Consider the following 8,233-nt stretch of genomic DNA (forward strand, 5'->3'; position numbering starts at 1 on the left):
GTAAAAGATTATGAAGGGCCTCGGTGGCCAGTGTAACAACATTAGTTTTTATTCTGAGATGGGAAGCCACGGTGAATTTTTAAACAGAGGAATGTGATCTATCTTACATCGTAAACGGATAGCTGCTCTGTGGAAGGGCAAGGACAAAAGCCTAGAGTCCAGTGGGGAGGCTCTCTGAATGATCCAGATAATGGTGGCTTCAATGAGGGCAGTGGCTAAGGAGATGAGAAGTGGTCAGGTAAATATTTTGAAGCTGAGGCCAAAAGGATTTCCTGGTGGCTTCAATGCTGAGTGTGAGAGATGTCTCAAGGTTTTGACCTAAGCAAATGGAAAGTTAAGTTTTGTTAACTGAGATGGAGAAGACTATGAACAGAGTTAGGAAAGAGAGAGAAGACGAGCTTAGTTTCAGACATGCTAAATTTGAGATATTTATTGAAGAGGCAACTAGTAAGCAGCTGGATATATGACTATAGAGTTAGGGGAATGATCCATAATGGAAATATAAATCTGGATATCATCAGGGAGAGTTAGGTGGTATTGGAAGCTGTGAGAGTAGAGAAAATAACCCAGGGAGTGAGGGTGGATAAGAAAGAGAAAAGGCCTAATGATTGGACTCTGAAGGGCCCTAGGCTCAGAAGATTAGGAATATAAGGAGGAATCAGAACAAGAGCCTGAAGAGAAAAAGTAGCCAGTGAAGTAAGAAAAAAAAACAGCAAAGTATGTCTTGGAAACCAAGTGAAGTATGTTTCAAAGAGGAGGGTGATCAATGACAAACATAGCATTTAGATCAAGTAATATGAGGACTAGGAATTGACCAGTGGCTTAAGCAACATGAAGGTGATACCTGCCCTTGAAAAGAGCAGTTTCAGAATACTTGGAATGTGGGGTGCTGATCCAGAAACACAGTTGGTTTAAGAAAGCCTGGAAAGCAAGGAATTGGAATTAACAAATGATGATAACCTTCTCAAGGAGATTTGCTACAAATAGCTACATTGGTCTTGGAGAAGGAAGAACCCATGAAGCGTTTAAAAAGGTTTTGCACTGCATTTTCTGCTAACGTTATGGGAAAGTGAGGACACAAGATTTAGACCTCCACCAGTGCTGGTGTGAAACATGCTAACCTGGACACATTGAATTTATAGATATTGGCTTTGGTCTTATTTTTATATCTTGTTATGCCAGTAGAGTTACTGAAACAATATCTTTGTACTTGCCAATAAACTATCCTAAACTCTCTTTGCACAAATAAGCAAGATTTACTCTAAGTATTGCTGCCAGAAAATAAGTCTAACTATATACATGCGAATGCAATATAACCCCTTTTCTTGGCTTGATAAGATTTTTTAAAGTAAATTACTTTTCTCTTTTATGGTAAAAACTTCGTAGTTTCCTATTAAAGGGGGCAGTGACTAGCAGCGGGAGATTTATGCTTGGAGAGGTATATATGTTTTCTGTTTCATTTTTCCCCCTTAAGTATTGTGGGCTTTTCCCCCTTTGACCACTTGTAGGAGAAGACCTCCCGAGTGGTATGAAATGACTTGGCAACACCTTTAGAAATGAAAAGAAAAAAATCTTGTTGCTTGGGGATTTTCTAGCGATAATATCTGGAGAATTATTTTTTCTGGGTTTATACATGGCTTTCCTTAAATTATTTCCTTATATGGGAAATAATCACACCTCCTTCTCAATTCTTTCATTCAAACGCAGCATAAAAAGCTACTGATGAATAACTAAAAGGTTATTTTACCTGGAGAAGCATGATGAAAGGGAAACATAGTTGAACTTGAAATTTTAGAAAATCCGATTTCAAAAAATATTCTCAAATAGTTACACAAATTTAGTATATAAGCAAGGTGACATCTCAAATCAGTGGTCAAAGAACTTTTTTAAAGAAATGGTGTTAGAACAACAGGGTGTCCATCTGGAAAAATATAAAGTTGCCTTCATACTATACACTAATATAGACTCCATATCAATTTAAGCTTACATTAAAAATAAATTATTAGAAGAAAACATATCCTTAGGTTAAAGAAGGTCTTTCTAATTTAAAATCTAGAATCATTTAAAAAATTATTTTAATTAATCATTTTGACTACCAAAAAATAAAAAAGTCTGAATACCAAATTTAAAAAAAACAAGAAGCAAAATCAAGACATATGACAGGGCTTCCCTGGTGGCGCAGTGGTTGAGAATCTGCCTGCCAATGCAGGGGACACGGGTTCGAGCCCTGGTCTGGGAAGATCCCACATGCCACGGAGCAACTAAGCCCGTGTGCCACAACTACTGAGCCTGCGCGTCTGGAGCCTGTGCTCCGCAACAAGAGAGGCCGCGATAGTGAGAGGGCCGCGCACCGCAATGAAGAGTGGCCCCCGCTTGCCGCAACTAGAGAGAGCCCTCGCACAGAAACGAAGACCCAACACAGCCAAAAATAAATAAATAAATAAAGTGAAATTCTTAAAGAAAAAAAAAAAAAAAGACATATGACAGAGAAAAAATTATTTGCAATTCATAGCATAAAAGACAAATGCCAAAACAATCTTGAGAAAGAAGAACAGAGCTGGAGGGATCATGCTCTCAGACTTCAGACTATATTACAAAGCTACAGTAATCAAGACAATACAGTTCAGGCACAAAACCAGACACATAGATCAAAGGAACAGAATAGAGAGCCTACATATTAACTCACATGCTTATGGTGAATTAATCTATTACGAAGGAGGCAAGAATATACAATGGGGAAAAGATAGTCTCTTCAATAAATGATGCTCAGTAAACTTGACAGCTACAAGTAAAAGAATAAAATTAGAACGTTTTCTCACACCATAAACAAAAATAAAGTCAAAATGGACTAAAGACCATTAACGATAAAACTCCTAGAAGAAAACATAGACAGAACACTCTTTGACATAAATCGTAGAAATATTTTTTTCGATCTGTCTCCTCAGGCAAAAGAAACAAAAGCAAAAATAAACAAATGGGACCTAATTAAACTTAACAACTCTTGCACAGCAAAGAAAACCATCAACAAAATAAGACAACCTACTGAATGAGAGAAAAATATTTTCGAATGATATGACCGATAAGCGGTTAATATTGAAAATATATAAGCAGCTCATACAACTCAACGTCAAAAAAAAAAAAAAACCAACCCAATTAAAAATGAGCAGAAGATCTGAATAGACATATTTCCAAAGAAGACACACAGATGGCCAACAGGTACATGAAATGATCTTCAACATTGCTAATCATCAGAGAAATACAAAATCAAAACAACGATATCACCTTACACCTGTCAGAATGGCTATCATCAAAAAGACCACAAATAACAGATGTTGGTGAGGATGTGGACAAAAGGGAACACTTGTACACTGTTGGTGGGACTGTTAATTGGTGCAACCACTGTGGAAAACAGTGTGGAAGTTCCTCAGAAAACTAAAAATAGAACTACCATCTGATCCAGAAATTCTACTTCTGGGTATAAATCTGAAGAAAATGAGAACACTAATTTGAAAAGATACATGCACAGCAATATTCATAGCAGAGTTATTTACAATAGCCAAGATATGGAAGCAACTAAGTGTCCATCGATAGATAAAGACACACACACACACACACACACACACACACACACACACACACACACACAAACACAAAATGGAATACTACTCAACCATAAAAAAAAATTTTGCCATTTGCAACAATGTGGATGGACCTGGAGGGTATTATGCTTAGTGAAATAAGTCAGACAGAGAAGGACAAATATTGTATGTTATCATGATGTCAAATGTAAACTAGGAGTAGGAGATTAAGAGGTACAAACTACTATGTATAAAATAAATACACTACAAGGGTATATTATACAGCACAGGAAATATACCCAACAGTTTATAATAACATTAAATGGAGTATAAACTATAAAAATTTTAAATCACTATGTTGTATACCTGAAACTAATGTAATATTATAAATCAACTATATTTCAATTAAAAATTAAAATAAAAAAGAAGAAATTTCCAAAAAAAAAAAAGAAAATGCAAATTAAGACTACATCAAGCCATCAGTCTAAACAACCATAGTGGCATAAATTCAAAAGTTAGACAATACCAATTTGTGGGCAAGTTTATGGGGAAATGGACAGTCTTATACATTACAGGTAAAAGTGAAAAATAGTATACAACTACCATGAAGAGAAATCTGGCAATTTTTATTTAATTATAAATGCATTTATCCTTTGATAACCCAAGATTTTCCTTTGGGGAATTATGCTACAGAAGCATATGTATGAAAAGATGTATGTTCAACTGTTCCTTAAAATCCTGTTTGTAATAGAAAAAAACCCAAATGCTATCTAACTCAAATTTATATAGTGCGAAACATCCACCCAAGAGAGTACTATACAGCTATAAAAAGCAAGGAGGAAGCTCTCTATGTATGGACCAGAAAAGAGCTCCAGGATATATTACTAACTGCACTAAAAAAAAAAAAAAGTCATAAAATAGGGTATATACTATTGTATCCTTTGTTTATAAAAGAGAGGTAATGGAAGATTGGTTCAAGATGGCGGAGTAGAAGGACATGCTCTCCCTCCCTCTTGCAAGAGCACCGGAATCACAACTAACTGCTGAACAATCATCAACAGGAAGACACTGGAACTCACCAAAAAAGATACCCCACATACAAAGACAAAGGAGAAGCCACAGTAGGAGGGGCACAATCACAATAAAATCAAATCCCATAACTGCTGGGTGGGTGACTCACAAACTGGAGAACACTTATACCAGAGAAGTCCACCCACTGGAGTGAAGGTTCTGAGCCCCACGTCAGGCTTCCCAAACTGGGGGTTCAGCAATGGGAGGAGGAATTCCTAGAGACTAAGACATTGAAGGCTAGAGGGATTTGACTGCAGGACTTCGACAGGACTGGGGGAAACAGAGACTCCACTCTTGGAGGGCACACACAAAGTAGTGTGCACATCGGGAGCAAGGGGAAGGAGCAGTGACCCCACAGAGACTGAATCAGACCTACCTGCTAGTGTTGGAGGATCTCCTGCAGAGGCGAGGGGTGGCCATGACTCACCCTGAAGACAAGGACACTGGCAGCAGGAGTTCTGGGAAGTACTCCTTGGCGTGAGCCCTCCCAGAGTCCGCCATTAGCTCCAGCAAAGAGCCCGGGTAGGCTCCAGTGTTGGGTCACCTCAGGCCAAACAACCAAGAGGGAGGGGACCCAGCCCCACCCATCAGACAAGCAGATTAAAGTTTTACTGAGCTCTGACCACCAGAGCAACAGCTAGCTCTACCCACCACCAGTCTCTCCCCTCAGGAAACTTGCACAAGCCTCTTAGACAGCCTCATCCACCAGAGGGCAGACAGCAGAAGCAAGAAGAACTACAATCCTGCAGCCTGTGGAACAAAAACCACATTCACAGAAAGACAGACAAGATGAAAAGGCAGAAGGCTATGTACCACACGAAGGAACAAGATAAAACCCCAGAAAAACAACTAAGTGAAGTGGAGGTAGGCAACCTTCCAGAAAGAGAATTCAGAATAATGATAGTGAAGATGATCCAGGACCTCGGAAAAAGAATGGAGGCAAAGATCGAGAAGATGCAAGAAATGTTTAACAAAGACCTAGAAGAATTAAAGAACAAACAAACAGAGAGGAACAATACAATAACTGAAATGAAAACTACACTAGAAGGAATCAATAGTAGAAAAACTGAGGCAGAAGAACGGATAAGTGACCTGGAAGACAGAATGGTGGAATTCACTGCTGTGGAACAGAATAAAGAAAAAAGAATGCAAAGAAATAAAGACAGCCTAAGAGACCTCTGGGACAACATGAAATGCAACGACATTCACATTATAGGGGTCCCAGAAGGAGAAGAGAGAGAGAAAGGACCAGAGAAAATACTGGAAGAGATTATAGTCGAAAACTTCCCCAACGTGGGAAAGGAAATAGCCACCCAAGTCCAGGAAGCACAGAGAGTCCCATACAGGATAAACCCAAGGAGAAACACGTCGAGACACATAGTAATCAAAATGGCAAAAATTAAAGACAAAGAAAAATTATTGAAAGCAGCAAGGGAAAAATGACAAATAACATACAAGGGAACTCCCATAAGGTTAACAGCTGATTTCTCAACAGAAACTCTACAAGCCAGAAGGGATTGGCATGGTATACGTAAAGTAATGAAAAGGAAGAACCTACAACCAAGATTACTCTGTCCAGCAAGGACTCATTCAGATTCGATGGAGAAATCAAAAGCTTTACAGACAAGCAAAAGCTAAGAGAATTCAGCACCACCAAACCAGCTCTACAACAAATGCTAAAGGAACTTCTCTAAGTGGGAAACACAAGAGAAGAAAAGGACTTACAAAAACAAACCCAAAACAATTAAGAAAATGGTAATAGCAACATACATACCGATAATTACCTTAAACCTGAATGGATTAAATGCTCCAACCAACAGACACAGGCTTGCTGAATGGATACAAAAACAAGACCCATATATATGCTGTCTGCAAGAGACCCACTTCAGACCTAGGGACACATACAGACTTAAAGTGAGGGGATGGAAAAAGATATTCCATGCAAATGGAAATCAAAAGAAAGCTGGAGTAGCTATACTCATATCAGATAAAATAGACTTTAAAATAAAGAATGTTACAAGAGGCAAGGAAGGACACTACATAATGATCAAGGGATCAATCCAAGAAGAAGATATAACAATTATAAATATATATGCACCCAACATAGGAGCACCTCAATACATAAGGCAACTGCTAACAGCTATAAAAGAGGAAATCGACAGTAACACAATAATAGTGGGGGACTTTAACACTTCACTTACACCAATGGACAGATCATCCAAAATGAAAATAAATAAGGAAACAGAAGCTTTAAATGACACAATAGACCAGATAGATTTAATTGATATATATAGGACATTCCATCCAAAAACAGCAGATTACACATTCTTCTCAAGTGCGCACGGAACATTCTCCAGGATAGATCACATCTTGGGTCACAAATCAAGCCTCAGTAAATTTAAGAAAATTGAAATCATACCAAGCATCTTTTCTGACCACAACGCTATGACATTAGAAATGAATTACAGGGAAAAAAACGTAAAAAAGACAAACACATGGAGGCTAAACAATACGTTACTAAATAACCAAAAGATCACTGAAGAAATCAAAGAGGAAATAAAAAAATACCTAGAGACAAATGACAATGAAAACACGACGACCCAAAACCTATGGGATGCAGCAAAAGCGGTTCTAAGAGGGAAGTTTATAGCTATACAAGCCTACCTAAAGAAACAAGAAAAATCTCAAGTAAACAATCTAACCTTACACCTAAAGAAACTAGAGAAAGAAGAACAAACAAAACCCAAAGTTAGCAGAAGGAAAGAAATCATAAAGATCAGAGCAGAAATAAATGAGATAGAAACAAAGAAAACAATAGCAAAGATCAATAAAACTAAAAGTTGGTTCTTTGAGAAGATAAACAAAATTGATAAGCCATTAGCCAGACTCATCAAGAAAAAGAGGGAGAGGACTCAAATCAATAAAATCAGAAATGAAAAAGGAGAAGTTACAACAGACACTGCAGAAATACAAAACATCCTAAGAGACTACTATAAGCAACTTTATGCCAATAAAATGGACAACCTGGAAGAAATGGACAAATTCTTAGAAAGGTATAACCTTCCAAGACTGAATCAGGAAGAAACAGAAAATATGAACAGACCAATCACAAGTAATGAAATTGAAACCGTGATTAAAAATCTTCCAACAAACAAAAGTCCAGGACCAGATGGCTTCACAGGTGAATTCTATCAAACATTTAGAGAAGAGCTAACACCCATCCTTCTAAAACTCTTCCAAAAAATTGCAGAGGAAGGAACACTCCCAAACTCATTCTATGAGGCCACCATCACCCTGATACCAAAACCAGACAAAGACACTACAAAAAAAGAAAATTACAGACCAATATCACTGATGAATATAGATGCAAAAATCCTCAACAAAATACTAGCAAACAGAATCCAACAACACATTAAAAGGATCATACACCACGATCAAGTGGGATTTATCCCAGGGATGCAAGGATTCTTCAATATACGCAAATCAATCAATGTGATACACCATATTAACAAACTGAAGCATAAAAACCATATGATCATCTCAATAGATGCAGAAAAAGCTTTTGACAAAATTCAACACCCATT

The sequence above is a fragment of the Balaenoptera physalus genome (assembly GCF_965194825.1).
Source record: "Balaenoptera physalus genome assembly, chromosome: 17".
Lineage (NCBI taxonomy): Eukaryota > Metazoa > Chordata > Mammalia > Artiodactyla > Balaenopteridae > Balaenoptera > Balaenoptera physalus.